At 41.2% G+C, this 14,994-nt stretch overlaps 1 long non-coding RNA gene across 1 annotated transcript; it reads left to right on the top strand.

Moving 5' to 3' along the window:
- The first annotated feature begins 160 nt into the window (after positions 1-160).
- LOC147140875 (uncharacterized) lies at positions 161-1,002 on the top strand. Its single transcript, XR_015088263.1, has 2 exons — positions 161-231; positions 613-1,002. It is a non-coding gene; the product is annotated as an uncharacterized LOC147140875 (long non-coding RNA).
- Positions 1,003-14,994: the final 13,992 nt, after the last annotated feature.

Below are 14,994 nucleotides of genomic sequence, written 5' to 3'. Positions count from 1 at the left end.
TATAAATGTGTAAATTTTGTTGTCATTCCATCTTGTGTTTTTGTTTCTGTTTGTGTGAAGCCCTCTTAATTGTTGCGATGCCGCATTTTGACAGTTTTACGACACTACCACGATTTATGTTAGTGCTATTGGGAGGGAGCTCAGGCCAGAGTGGAGAAGCTGCTGAGGAATACTGTGGCTCGGGTGCGTCTTCTCCGCCTTAGCCTCATATTGTCTTTGTTTTCCTGTTAGGTAAGCACTGATGTGGAATATCCCTATTGACATAAGTATTGTAATATACACGGCGCACTTGTTAAAATGTGTAAACTTATGTTGCTATGAAAATCGCTGCTAATGCTTAGCGCTGGTCAGCCGCTATGCTAAGCGGACTCTTTATTTTATATATTGTATGTACTTTATACATTGTTGGGCTTCAACAAAGGAGGATTTCATTGATTGTTTTTGTTCAGGACATGTTTATCCAATATATGATATACTGTGTTTCAAGACCACGATTTATGTTAGTGCTCTTGTGAGGGAGCTCAGGCCAGAGTGGAGAAGCTGTCGAGGAGTACTGTGGCTCGTGCTCGTCTTCTCCACCTTCGCCTCATATTGTCTTTGTTTTCCTGTTAGCGTGGTGGACTTATGCTGCTGCAGACTGAGGTCCTTGAGGGGGATAACCGCTGGATCTTCAGCTTTCTCTTCGCTCACTCCAGGCAACCACTCACATCCACACATACACAAATATCCTTTTGTACACATACATAAGAGCTCTGGACAGTATTTTTGTTTTGGCTGGCCAGCCTTCATTTTTCTTTGGACATTGAGGAATTATTCCTCCCTATTATTATTTTCTTTTGCGCACGAAGACCGTGTCAGCATTTAAAAAAAACTTTCATTGATTGTTGGTGTTGAAGGTTCAAATTATTTACAAATTGTTTGTTATTAAAGAGGTGAGGTAAAATTGCATTTCTGTCCATTTATTCTTTGAGAAAAATAAATTGGACCGATAGTAAACTGCTATCAGGACTCTGCTTTACTTCTACTTGTTGGTTACACTAGCATGTTACCGTTTTATCAGTTCTCATTACAAACTATTGTAAAACACTAGCATGTTGTAACATTTGATCCACTCTCATTAGAAATTGTATATGAATACAGGACATGATTTAAAACCCCTACCAATCGACCCTAGCAATTTCTCTTCTCAGGTTACTTATTTGCCATCTCGCAAGCTTGCATTTGATCAGTTCTCATTTGGAAGGACAAAACACAACGTTAAAATCCATATGGCTTAGCACTTGATCTTCTAACTTGTCATATTCTGTCCTATGCTATATTTGATTACCGGTAATTGTTATTAGCAGAGCTGGGCATTTTACAAAAATATCTCGGTCCGTTTAGCACCTTCCGCCTGCAGCCGGAGTACCCTTCCGCCGTCTGTTTAGCCGCCTTTTTGTCTGGCCGGAGCAAGTAGTAATCGCTTATACGCCGGTCCGCCTATCATTTTAAACGGGCTTCTGTTTGCGTTTCCGTCTACAAACATCGACCAACTTTCATTCGCCCCGAATGCGCATCCGTCATAGGCGGATAGACCGACTGGTCCGTCACATAGGTGGAATGTCCAGCTCTGGTTATTAGAAGTAGTATATGAATACAGGGTAGGCTACAATGTAAAACCCTTAATCAGCCTCATTGCTTTCTGTACTCATGTTGCTGTCTGTCATAAGAAACTGCATGCATGATAGCATTTTACCAGTTCTAATTAATTGTTAGGTCTTTCTGTGAAAGAGCGAACAAATGACCGTAGACTTTGATTTTTTAAAAATGTGTTTGTTTTATTTTTTTATGTCCATGCGCCAAAATAAAACACTTTTTCTTGTGTGTCGATTAAAAACATTGTTGCCAAAACAACCCTCAGGTGTCTGGAACCAACGAAAAACAAATTGTGCAAGAAAAATCTACAGTGTAGGCATTTGTGAGGTGTAGGCTGGCAAACTCCATCACTCTGAGTTAACTTGGCATCACGTGACAACAATGAGGGTTGTAGTTTGGCGTGAAATGTGTCACTGGTGTCAACTGTGCCTTATTTGCGACGTGATGCTTGGATTACTTGTCCACCAACGCATCAATCTACCGTGGAGGTGTCCTCGTTCATACACACAGACACCCGCATGCAGACACACACACGCGCATGCACACCCACGCACATGCACACACACGCGGTATTACCTCTGACTTTATTGATGCGTTTTAATCAGCCGAGTAGAGGAAACGATACAGCGCAGTTCGGTCGACATTAACATTAGCGTGCGTATTGATGACTGAAGACTTTCACTTCGCATACTAATGGGCCGCATGTTGACAACACTTGTGGCTGCGACTGATGATTCCTTTTTAGTACTCAGTAATTTTGCATTGTTTAAACGTTCTTAAATAACACTAGAGCAGGGCTGGTGCTGTTTTATCTCTCTCTCTTTTTTTTAATCAAACTTGAAACCCCCGGTCGTAAAATGGTGTCTTCACCAGTATTTCTTCTTGACCAGAAGAGGCCATTGAGCATCATTGTCAGGTTGTTGTTAAAACAACAAAAAAGTAGTTATCCAGAATTTTTTCCCCCCTGATTTTGGAGCAAATAGAATGTCAAACAAATACCATTGGTGTCGTGGCGTTACTGTATATCCCTTTTAGTCACGGGTATTTGAACAAAACAGCACAGCAACACATGTAGACAGACAATATCGCAATAATCAGGCACATGTTTATCCTCTGCGAAGAATGTCTAATTTAACTGCGGCTTAAAGAAGTAAATCGTGGCTCTGGTAAAGCTATGTTTGTTTTAAATGCACAATGTGTAATTCTCATTTACGTTGGCAGTAAATGAGAATTAGGAGTAGCAATAAACATCTTGAAGCCGCTTTTTGATCAATTGTTGGCTATTTGCCAAACTGCTGCTTATTGTGAAGTGAGCAGAATGCCCGTTTGTGTCTTGAAAAACTCGTGCCGGATCACTCATCTCAAGGCACCATTATATTTCAATTTTGCAATTACGTTGCATTTCCTCCTATGTGTTGATTATTGATGATTACGATCATAAAACCAATCAATATTTACACCTGCTTATTCCTGAATGTTAGGGGATAATATGAAATAAGTTTTGTGCTAAAACTTTGAATTCAGCAGTCAATAATGAGCATCTGCAGGTAGCACTGTTTGTATTCATGCTTTTATAATGCATCACACTCTCCAATCATGTTGACTGAAAAATACAGTGCTATCCAGTTAAATAAGCGATTGCTGCGTTGTTTTTTTCCCCCCATTTTTTTTTTAATTAATCAAACACCATGAGGTTGCTCCTCTGCAACCCTCCTTGGTCCCTAATGGATGGCGAAATACCAATCTTGGCATTTTGACAAATAGCAGCAATTCAATCAATGGCAGTGCGGGAATAAGTCCAACCATGGCAATGACAACCTCTCTTTTCAGGCTCTTCTCAGGTCTATTGCTGTTTGAAGGCCCTCTTGTGTATACATCTGCTCTATATTAAGAACATTTGCCAGTGGGAGGCTCAGACAGTGGTGTCTTGAAATATGAGTGCCCCGATTTACGCGTTTTCAGCCTTCAAGCTGTTTAATGCCAGTTGAAGTTTCCTGTCAAACTGAACGTAAAATGAAGAGAATTACATGTGTTTTTAAAACAACCATTTAGCTTTGCCTCAAAGTCAACCCAAACATATTTTTTTCAAGAATATGTTCTATGCAAGCCCACTAGTTGAAACAAGGCATTCTGATAAATATTGCATTTGTGGAATAAAAATTAATCCACCCGTTTTTAGCCATCTCAGGGGGCGGCCATTTTGTCACTTCTGTCGACTGAAAATGACATCACAACTCCTCAGGGCTCAGGCAACAACCAATCACAGCCCACCTGTTTTCTGAAGCTGAGCCGTGATTGGTCGTTACCTGAGTCTTGAGGAGTTGTGATGTCATTTTCAGTCGACAGAAGTGACAAAATGGCCGCCCCCTGAGATGGCTAAAAAGGGGTGAATTTTGCTGCTAAACTCATATTCCACAAAAGAAAAAGGCCTGCTGGGAATATATTCTTGAAAATAAAATTGTTTGGGGTGATTTCCCCTTTAAGAAAGTTGACTTAGCTTAATGCTAACAAACGATAAATAACGCCATTGACATGTTAAAAGTTAGCAGCTGTGGTTTTAGAAGCAACAGATGTTTGAGCACAAACAGTGGAGCAACACATGTAGACAGATGATGTAACAACACTCACAGGCGGATATACTTTATCCTCTACAAAAATACTAATAATACAGTACCTTACAGTGTCACTTACTGTAGTAGGAGAAGTACTATTCTTCTTTCTTTATGTCTTCATGACTGTATTATACTGCCCTCCAGTAGCAAAGGTGGGCAAAACAATTGAATTCTTTTCATTGCATAAAAATGTTATTACTCTTTGTTTTAAATTACAGTAATTTTTTTTTAAGTACAGTATTATAGAGTGCCCAGTTGAATGACAAGCACACTTGTTTTTGTTTTGGGGTGAGGCTGGAAAAGATTAATGCCATTTCCTTCATTTGAATGGAGAGAGATGATATGAAACAATCATGTTTTGAGATACGAGCATGGTTACGGAACAAAATAAACTCGTATCATAAGGCACCACTGCATTTGGAGTGGTAAGCATCTTCCTGTCACGACAGCACAAATGTTAAGTAAATAAGAATCAACTATATTTCTTTGATGGACAATGTAGAAATTAATGAATTGATTATTTTCATGAATTAATTATTTTCTCTATGTTCTGAACTTGCACTGCTTTTGTGCCAGGTTTCTTTTGAGCAGAGATGCCAACCTACCACAATTGGGAGAAAAATGTCTCCCATTTTCAAGAAAATAAAAAAAGTAGCATATTTTCCATATTCGCATATTATATTAAAAACAAAAATGCAGCCGAAAAGTTGCATATTTTTGCGTAAGCCCAAATGCTTCTTTGTACTAACATAAGAGTTTGTCAGATGAGAGGTGTGTGTGTTTGTGTGTGTGAGAGAAAGAAGTGATCGAAGTCCCTCTTACGCACCACACTGAGATTTTATTCATATTTGTCTGGGGCCATTTAGGGCTCCGGAGGAGAGAAACGATCCATGTTTCTGCCTGAATAGACGACCACACGTCATCAAGTCAATGTCCCTCTAATAAACGCTGGACAAAGACTTTGCAGTAAGGCAAGAAAGCTTGACCTTCAACACTCCACAGCCTATTCAGGGTTCTGTTAATAGACAAAAAAAAGCAGCTCGGTCCTTCCAATGTGTATGTGTGTCTGTCGGCTCTGACGTCTGCATGAAAACACAAAACAACCGAGCCAAGGTCTCAGCAACTAAATGAGATACTCCCCACCCCCGTTTTTTCACTCATAAATGTGTGCCTACCCCTGGTGTGCACATTTTTACCACTAAAATGCTTATTTTTTGGCACACTAGTGTTGATTGAAAATTACAGGGCAAAATTGAATTAGATTTACTGTAACATTTCTTACTGGCGTACATGTATCAAGAGAATGTAACTACAATTACATGGAAAGAAAAACTACTCACCTTGTTAACACATGTGACATGAAGAACAGGAAGGTGTTTGCGGAGCAATACTGTCACCGTGCGTCGTATTATAAGTACTGCTGGAATTAATAAGTCAAACACGACCACCCCCGACCACCAAGTACAGTGGTGCCTCGAGTTACTATAAAGGTGATCTGAGTTTCTCAAGATACGAACCGTTTTTCGGCTGATACTTTTCTTTGACCTGCAAGTGCAAACTTGAGATACCAGCACTGTATAGTGTCTTTAGAGGTGGACCGGCTTATAGACGGGTAGTATTTTTTCCCCCCGGAAAAAAGACGGATGACGGACGACGGAAGGGTGCCCACGCTGCTGACGGATGACGAATAACGGCCGCTCAATTTTTAGTAAAATTCCCAGCTCTGATTATTAGTACAATTGCATTAAAGGCTATGACTTTGTACTGACCTCATTAAAACAATGCATTGTATTGAGTAAATTAATATTAATGCTTCAAAGAATAAATAAATGAAAGAAATATTTAAATATTTACTTGACAGTGATATAGCGACAGTGCAGATTGCACACACATCGGACCGGCGCACATTTTTTTTGTAATGAAAGCATTTTCATGCGAAATCATACTTTCATCATAAAAAGAAATGATTAAAAATGTCATTCACCATTAACTGTGCTTCACCGACCCGTGGCTGTTTGGCGTATTCCAACAAGTATAATTATGACAGTGACAGTTTAATAACACAGTGCAGTGTGATGCGATTGTTATTCTACAATGGATAAACTTATCGTTAATTGTCTGCACATTAATGGACATAATAATCTATCAATGAAGCTTCACTTTGTGTGACTGCACTTGTTTCTCGCCTCTGATATGAATCTATGAAAACTAGCAGCGATCGGGGCCGAGCCAAGTCCTTAGCTCTCAGCTAACTTGCGTGCTAGCTTCCGAAGCAACGCATTACGTCACCGGAAGCAGTATATTGTCAAACATAGATCGCAATTATCTACAAGATATTTTCTTAACAAAATACGGGCAGTCCCTAACAGTTGGCAGCAATGTACGTGGGAATCCGCCCAATCAGAATCAGGTATCCTAGACAGGTGGATGACTCAAAATTGCCAAGGTTTTTGACCTCGCCATTTGATACGGGCGGAGCGAGAGTGATGATCGTTTCGAGGAATCGCCATGAAATGGTGGTCCACGAATATACTTACGCAATTTACTTTAGTGTAATTCTTTAGCCATAAATTGGCTATGGTTGTATTGATCTGTCAGTCCGCCGACCACATCCTTGCTTCCGCATGTACAGTCGCGGAGAAGACTGCGAGTCTGCTCGGACGTCTCCTGGCCTCAGCTCGAGTTTACGTAGGATCAGGTGATGAAATGAATGGCTCGAGGAGGAGCCCGAGGCAAAGTTCTGGCATCAAACGGCAAAGACAGTGCAACGGCGGGAGAAGTGCCAGTATCATCCATCATTGCTCCTCTGCTGGAATTCACTGCTGGAATTCTTGGGATCGTGTCACTGTTGCCTCAAGAATTCATGATAGCTGTCAGCTGATGAATGAGGTTGTACGGCGATAATTATGAGATTTGGACTTGAAAGAAAAATCTGAATATCCTAAAATAACCCCTGAAAGTAACCATGGCTCCATTTTTTTGACTGGTAAAGGAGGCATACTATGTAAAGTTGACTTATGTTTTATTATATTTTGTATAATATTTTTCCGACAAATACTTGGGTTTCTAAAGTGCCTGCTTACCCCTCAAGTGTAAATTAAATCAAATAAGTACTTTTGTTAGCCACCTATGTATATCTCTGTGTCAGTGGTTATAATCCCCCCCCCCCCCCCAACTGTGATTTAATGGTTCATATTTGTTTGGTGTCAATGTTTGGTGAGCAAGTGGCCAGCAACGGCACACACTTGCCGGCAAGATGATGAAAGCGCGTGGTGTGTGGAAGAGGATATGACCAAATGCTGGCTGGAATGCACACACTCTTCGGCGAAAGCTAGCCCGCTGCCACGCGTACACTTGCTGGTGAGATGACGAGACCTAGAAGAGGTGATAGCCACACATCAGCCGAAACCCAGCCCACTGTGAAATACGAACTTGCTGGCGAGATGACCCGGGCCAGAAGCCCAAGCAACGCAAAACAACCGCCTGCAAAAAACGCATCTTATCGGCATGTGACAGCAACAGTGTGCTATCACTTGCTCGCAAGCGTTTTTTTTTTTGTTTTTTTTTTCTGACCAATGCTGGGCTGTCTCATTTTCCACATCACTTGGTGGGCGGGCACTTGGCCAGCAAGTGTGGCCAGCTGCTTGCTTATTGAGGAACCAGAGCCCAGACTTTGGGCAAAAAGGCACTTTTACTTGTGAATGTGTGCACACTTGCTGGCGAGATTCAGCAAAAGTTACATGTACATTCATCAAGGAGATCCAGCCTGCTACTACGTACACACTTGTTGGTGAGATAATATGAGTCGTCATAGTAATGCCCAGCAGTATATCGGACGAAATGGCTGGTTAACTTTGTTCCTTTCGACAGCAAATTAGTTAAGGCTAAATGAACGGGTCTTCTGTTGAAAATATGCACTTGTTGTCTTAGTGGCTTCAAGTTGTGATTAACCAACAATCAATTCCACACAATGATTAGAATTCTGAATCAGTTATTACAAATGTCCATCACTATAGGGACCTAAACGTCATGAGAATGTCAGTATCGCTAATTGGACCAGAACATAAAGTGACAACATTTTGGTAAAAACCCAACCCGAGGTTCGATTTAATGGGGAAACAGCCACCAATCCCAATGCGAAACTGCAGCCTCCGCCTACGTTCAGACGGGGGTAGCCACAAACGAGCTAATTTGTGTATATTGGCGACAAGGCTAAAAGTCAGACTGCTAACGGTGGCAGGCGTCGGAGGGAGTGCAGAAGACATTTCTCAGTCACACTTCTGCACTGCACCTGGCTCGACTTAAAGTGCAGTGCGGCACCCTTTTAGCACCCTACTGGAATAACTCTCATTATGAATGTCACCATATGACTTGGCGCCATACCAACTGGAAGGACACAGTAAATTCAGGCTCGATTCGTTTTTTGCTAACGGGCTGCTGTTGAAATCAAAATTAAAAACACTTAACTCACATCATTTTGTTTGTTTTGCTGCCTAAATGTGTGGCTGTAATTTCAAGAAAGCATGTCAAGACCAAAGTGGTTCAGTGACTCTTTTATTAACCCCCCCAAAAAGACTTCATGTAGGTTAAACTAACAGATGTTACATATATTTCCTCTTTGTTGCACCAAGGCTGACCAATCACGGCTGACCTGTTTTCTGAATCTGAGCCGTGATTGGCCGTTGTGAGCAGTTGTGATGTCGTTTTCAGTCGACAGAAGACAAAATGGCCGCCCCCAGAAATGGCTAAAAATGAGTGGATTAACACTTATTCCAGAAACTTAATATTTATCAGAATGCCCTGTTTCAACTAGTGGTCTTCCGTAGAATATATTCTTGAAAAAAAAATGTTTGCGCTGACTTCCACTTTAAAGACTGCTAGTCCCGCCAGCAAGTTAATTTTGAAACCAGCAAGCAAAGTGCTTTCAATAGTCCTAGATGCGTTATTGTCTTCTCATTGCAACTACATTTCCACATTGTCTGTGTAAGGTAGATCATTATATTATATATATGTCAAGTAACAATAATACACAAGTAGAATCAACACTACTGTAACTATATTACACCCTGTTTCTACAAAAAAAAAAAAAACACATTTAACACAGTAACACGTTAAGCGCTGTTGACACAAAAACTACTAATCCTATAGAAAAAAACACACAGTCATTTGCTTTTTAAGAGAAATATCCATTCATTATCTGAACCGGTGTAGGCGGTTTTTGTAGGCGGTGTAGGCACTATATGAATAAAATTGCGGTACACCCTGAAGTGATTGCAAGCAAATCGCAGGGCACACAAAGATGAACACGCATTCACACTCACAATCACACCTTGGGACAATTTAGAGTGTTCAATTAACTTACCATGCATGTTTCACTTGTTGTAGTATGCCTACTTTGTTGTTGTATGTAAAGTGCTTTGTTACAGCTGTAGCGGTTGTGAAATGCACTATACAAATAAAATTGCATTGTATTTAAATATTTATGTTCTCATACTTGTTCAAATAAACTGATCGTGATCTTGAAAGCACATCCAGTTGTAATTTAGATTTTTGATCAAATACAACATGAATACATTATGAATATTTATGTCGGAGCGAATGGTAAGCTATTTTGAAACACTCGTAATTCATGAAAACATTGCAAACTTAAGTGGGCTTGTCTGAGCCATGAAACAACAACAACACATTTTCTGCTTAAATGAGCTTTTGTAGAAATTGAAAAAGAAACTCTTACTTCATTTATCTCCATATTTGGTGAGTCTGTGTAGTGGCTGTACCAGTTAGGCTTCAGGGGATGCAGCAACTTCAGGTCCAACTAGTTTTCTGACAACGGGAAGAACAATTGGAGCTACTTTTTGACTACTTTTTATTTAGTCAAATCATTTTACCAATCTTGAAAAGGTGCTGAATTACTTTTTCTTGAAATCCGTTTGTGTGGCGCTTTCTGAAAGTCAAAACACAGCTTCTTTTTCTTTCGCATCGTTTCCGTGCCTAGCAAGAACAAGAACGACAAGCCCAAACAATCGATTCATGGGTCTAATTAGAGCCACAAAATACGAGCAGTGGCTTTCCTGCAAGAGACATTGTGGCAGACGGTAAACTTTTATACTAATTTATTTATCTATTAAATTCTTGTAACTAACCACACACCAAACTTTCTGAGTACCAGTGCGAGCTAAAGGTGACGAGGTGTAACCAATTAAAAAGCTGGCAACATTAATGAGGGTGCGTAAACAAACGGAGTGAGATTGAGTTTGTCAGTTCAGGGGCACAAAAAACAAATGTGCGCATACCCTTGTTTATTACATTAATTTCTTTCTTCAAAGTCATAAATACCAGGTCTGAGAATGTGAGTGGGAAGAAGCAAGAATTTGTCGCTAATGCCGATGCTCACGTTAGCGCTGTGTTTGTGGTCCCCTGCTGACAGTGTGTGGGTGATGGATGGTGATATTGCCTGTTATGTCACACACACACACACACCCCGACACACGCGCGCACACACGCACACACACAGGACTAATAGTGCTAACACCATGTCAACACTATTCTCTGTAATCCAGCTAACCTGAACGTAGCAGCTCTGCCGCTAACAATCCTGTGTCACTTCAAAAATGATCAAAAACTTCCCCAGGCAGTGTTTTTTTTTTTTTGAATCAGCAGCCAAAATTATGCACTGGTCCAAACTGGCAGTTGACAGTCGGGCTGCAGATTATGAGCCTTTAACTCATAAAAGTTTGTTGCCCGTTCGACTCCCAAAACAGACTTTTTAGAAAAATGAGTTTATGTAAAATGAATGTTACAGCTTGGCTTGAACCAGTAAGAGAAGCAGTAAATTCAGCCTGTTTGCTACCTAAATGGCTTGCTGCCTGTATGAATTGAACATTACAGCAACATATCCATGCTTTGCATCGGTTATCTCCAAAAAAATGTTGTGTATGTGGTAACAGTTTGCACGAGTCCATTCTATCACAGTTAGGGACTTAAAAAAAACGTTAAAACACCAGTTGTTGCAGTTTATAAGAGAAAACAGTTCAATCCCACCGGGGTAGGAGGATGACATAAAAAGAGGCCAGCAACAAGGTACTGTCATGTTTAACTACTTTCCAAACCCTTGTCGCTTTAGACGGTGAGGTGATGAGCAATCTCAAAAGCTCTGAGGCGTATCAGTACCTACACCGGAAGAAAGTTGGTCGTGTTTTGTTTCAAGAGGTTGGACACAGTCTTATTTAGCTTCAAGAAGATGTAGGAGCCAGCCAAATCTACTGCTTCCCACTCTATGGTAACCACATGACTGGGACGCTTAATGTAAACAAGCTTTGCGTCGCTCGATGTCATAAAACTGCAATCTTCAAAATTTATGTGAACATCTCTACTTAGGTCAATGTTAGGACAATCAGCCCCAATAGTTTGAAGTTTTATGAGCATAACGCCATAAGCACTCATTACAGTTTACTGACAAAAATGCCTACTGTCCATAAAATCCCAAATATGGCAGCGATCCTTCTAATTATTTCAGCGGTTGCAAGGTTACAAGCAAAGGTTTTATTAAACAATAAAAAAAAAAATGACACGATGATGTAGTGTTTTTTTTTTTTTTACATGCGATATAAATAAGTGTAGTATTGTATTGTATCGTAATATTATATTAATGAAATGTCATAGCCAACATTAGGACTGTGATGTGTTATGTCTTAATACTAAGAGGAGGCGCCGCAGGAGCATTTTGACGTCAAAGACCAATTCTATTTCTGGCCGCCAGCTGCAGTGCTGAAAGCACTGATTGTTCAATTCTCATATGTGTAGTTTGAGTAATCATACAAAAATGTTACCTATGACCTCTGAATGACCCGGGACGGGTATAAATTCCTCTGTCACCAGAAGTTGGGTTCTTACATGTTGATTGCGACTGAACTCTGGCAGCCATTCAAGATTCATTGAACCATAGTTACATTCCTAACTTTCCGTTATGTTTTTAAAGATTATATTTTACATTTTCATTGTATAGAAATATTACAGTTGTCTCTCATTATATCATATAGCCAGACGACAGCCACCAGTCTACACGCGTGACTACGCCGTCCCTCAACAGGCCAGGCCTGTCACGCACATTCAGTTACAGATACTACAGTACAGTAGATCGTGAGGGCGGTTGCTACTTTGTGGATTTCAGAACCCATGTGGTAAACGAGGAATTACGGGATTACTTTTACTATAAGTTCGTTTTATCTACCGTATGTATGCACGGCACTTTGTTTCATCTGAAGTTGTCTTTTAAAGTGCTCTATAAATAAAGTTGAATTCATTTGAATGGGGGTATGTATAAGCATAAAATCAAAACCTCGGCAACAACAAGCATCGTTGCCAAACACGTCTTCTGTCAAAATTCAAAGGCGCAGCGTTTTGTTTTTTATTCTTTCTGAATTGAAAAGCATGCCACCTACTTTATTTGTAAATATTCACTTGAAATGTTTTCATGGCGGCGTTTCCACTTTATGAAAACATTATGATTCGCTTCTTGCGCTGAGATGCCGGGAGTAAGACACAAACGAGTGCAAAAAATGAGCCTGCGCGTCGGGACTATTCCTTGAATTTGCACTGCGTTGTACGTGTTACACGTGGTGCATTATGTATTAATCGTACGCGTGTGTGCGCGCGCATCTATAACTGCTCGTGGGCATCTTTTCTGATAGAGTGGCTGCAAATAGGAGGTGACCTTAAAGTGCTGATGGATGAGGGGCTCTAGCGTTGGAACGCCAAAGCCATCTGTGTCAGGCGGCCACCCCTGACGGCTCTGAGCTTAAGGTCACGTCGTAGTGACGGAAAAGGGAATGTCGACGGTGAAAAAAAGGGTGGGGTGGTGGTGGAAGATATTATCGTTCGCCCTTACTGTGCGCTCTGAACCTCCGATCCCTCCATCATAAAATACGGCCAGACATGTCACAGCGAATTAGGCGAACTCACTCATCTGTAATTGCTACCGGGGGAAGGTTGTTAGGTTGACATTAGGAAAAGGGTAGCTTCCCTCTCGTGTTAATTGAGTCTGTGGTCAGGAGTCAAAAAACATGGCAGATTTGTTCCTCCGCAGTGAAACAATGACAAGTTCCTGCTTTGTTTTTGTCAGGCCAGGTGAAAGCTCGTCCAAGCCACCACTCGATTCCTCCTGTACGGTTTTGTATCCTTCAGGAGACTCATTAGAGGATAATGGCCGCAACGAGAGTCATTGTACCCCCTGATGCAATTAGCTTCGGATAATGTCAAGCCGCCGTGTCGCGGTGGACGGGTCTTCAGGGTACGCGCAACAGCTTGCGGCTGTTTAAACTTTTATATTCCTAATGCATTTTTGATGGCGTGACGCACCCGTAGTCCACGCCCCCCCCCCCCCCGTCCCCCAACACCTCTTAAAAGAACCGAGCCAGTCGTCGGCAGGGGCAATGAAATATATTCTCGCGTGTGTGTTCATTATGAATTCTTTATGGCGAGCAAGTTCACAGATATTGGTTCACTAAATATAATTCTGACACTAGAATGAATGTTAAAAGGCCTCTGAGAGCGCGGCGCTCTCTTCCTGAGCAAATGTGGACGGATGGATAGCGTGTGGCTGTCTGAATTGCGCGGAGCCACCTGTTTGAAATAGAGCAAGCGAGCCTTAAGTGTCGTGAAGAGAGGTGAAGGACGCTGTGAACACAGGAGCAATTTTTTTTTCGCAGAAGGCATGGTGATGTCTAGAGGCAGCTGCTTTGTTGCCGACAGTAGAAGTGGAAACTACATTTTTAATCATAGAAGGAACCAGGTGCAGTCAAAGTGGCAGGCCAGTGAAGAAGCTGTGTTGTATTCACATAAAGCCACAAATCTACTTTGCTACCTAAATGGGCTGTTGCACACACACGTGACGCTTGCATTATGCATTCCGATATATTTTTGGTCACAGAAGACATGGGAGCCAGGCAGGGGCGGAGCCAGAACGTGGCTAATGGGTGGGCCTGGAAAAATCAGGTTGGGCCTGAATATTTCTCTCACTTCGCACAATCCTCCTGTCCCGACACATCGTATATTCAAATAAATCGACAACCTGAATAATATGAAATTCAAGATCTTCCTTAGACAACCGCAATTATGCCGTTTTTAATATTCAATAAAATAAAAAAAACACAACGAAAAACAAATTAAAAATATAATTATAATTTATTAAAACATTTTAAGTACTATATATATAGCCAGGTGAGATCTCAAAGACAGAACTATGCTCTTTTTTCCTTTACAGAAGTCGATGTCTAGAGGGTACTTAAACAGGCTGCTGGAGACACAGAGAGAAAAGTATTTTCAGTTAAAGAAGGAACCAGGTGAGCTCAGAGGTTTTTCAGTGAAGAAGAAGCACCAAACTCCCATAAAGTAATAATGCTACTGCTTGGACCTTTCTGCCCCTCTTACCTGCACACACCCACAAAAAGCTCTCAAAATCAAGAGTGTCTAAAGTCCATAAAAACATGGGGCCCTATTTCGCGTTCCGGGCGCAGGTCTAGTGAAAAGTGCAGTCTCAGTGTGTGCATGGGAGGAGTTTTCTTTCTTTTGCTATTTTGTTCGACTGCGGCAGTAGAATTGGGTGTAACGGGGCGTTTGCGCCTTTGTGCGCCATTGTGGGATGAAACTTCATCTTATCCCGGCCAATCCTCGCTGAATCCCTAACACCTGAGTACGCCGTGCTTGACATGCGGAACCAGAAATTAGATTCTCTGGAGTTCGTACAGGA

The sequence above is a fragment of the Filicampus tigris genome, chromosome 10 (genome assembly GCF_054856515.1).
Source record: "Filicampus tigris isolate MCC_2025a chromosome 10, RoL_Ftig_1.0, whole genome shotgun sequence".
Lineage (NCBI taxonomy): Eukaryota > Metazoa > Chordata > Actinopteri > Syngnathiformes > Syngnathidae > Filicampus > Filicampus tigris.
Note: the sequence above shows the minus strand (reverse complement) of the source record. Positions and strands in the feature narration are given on the sequence as shown.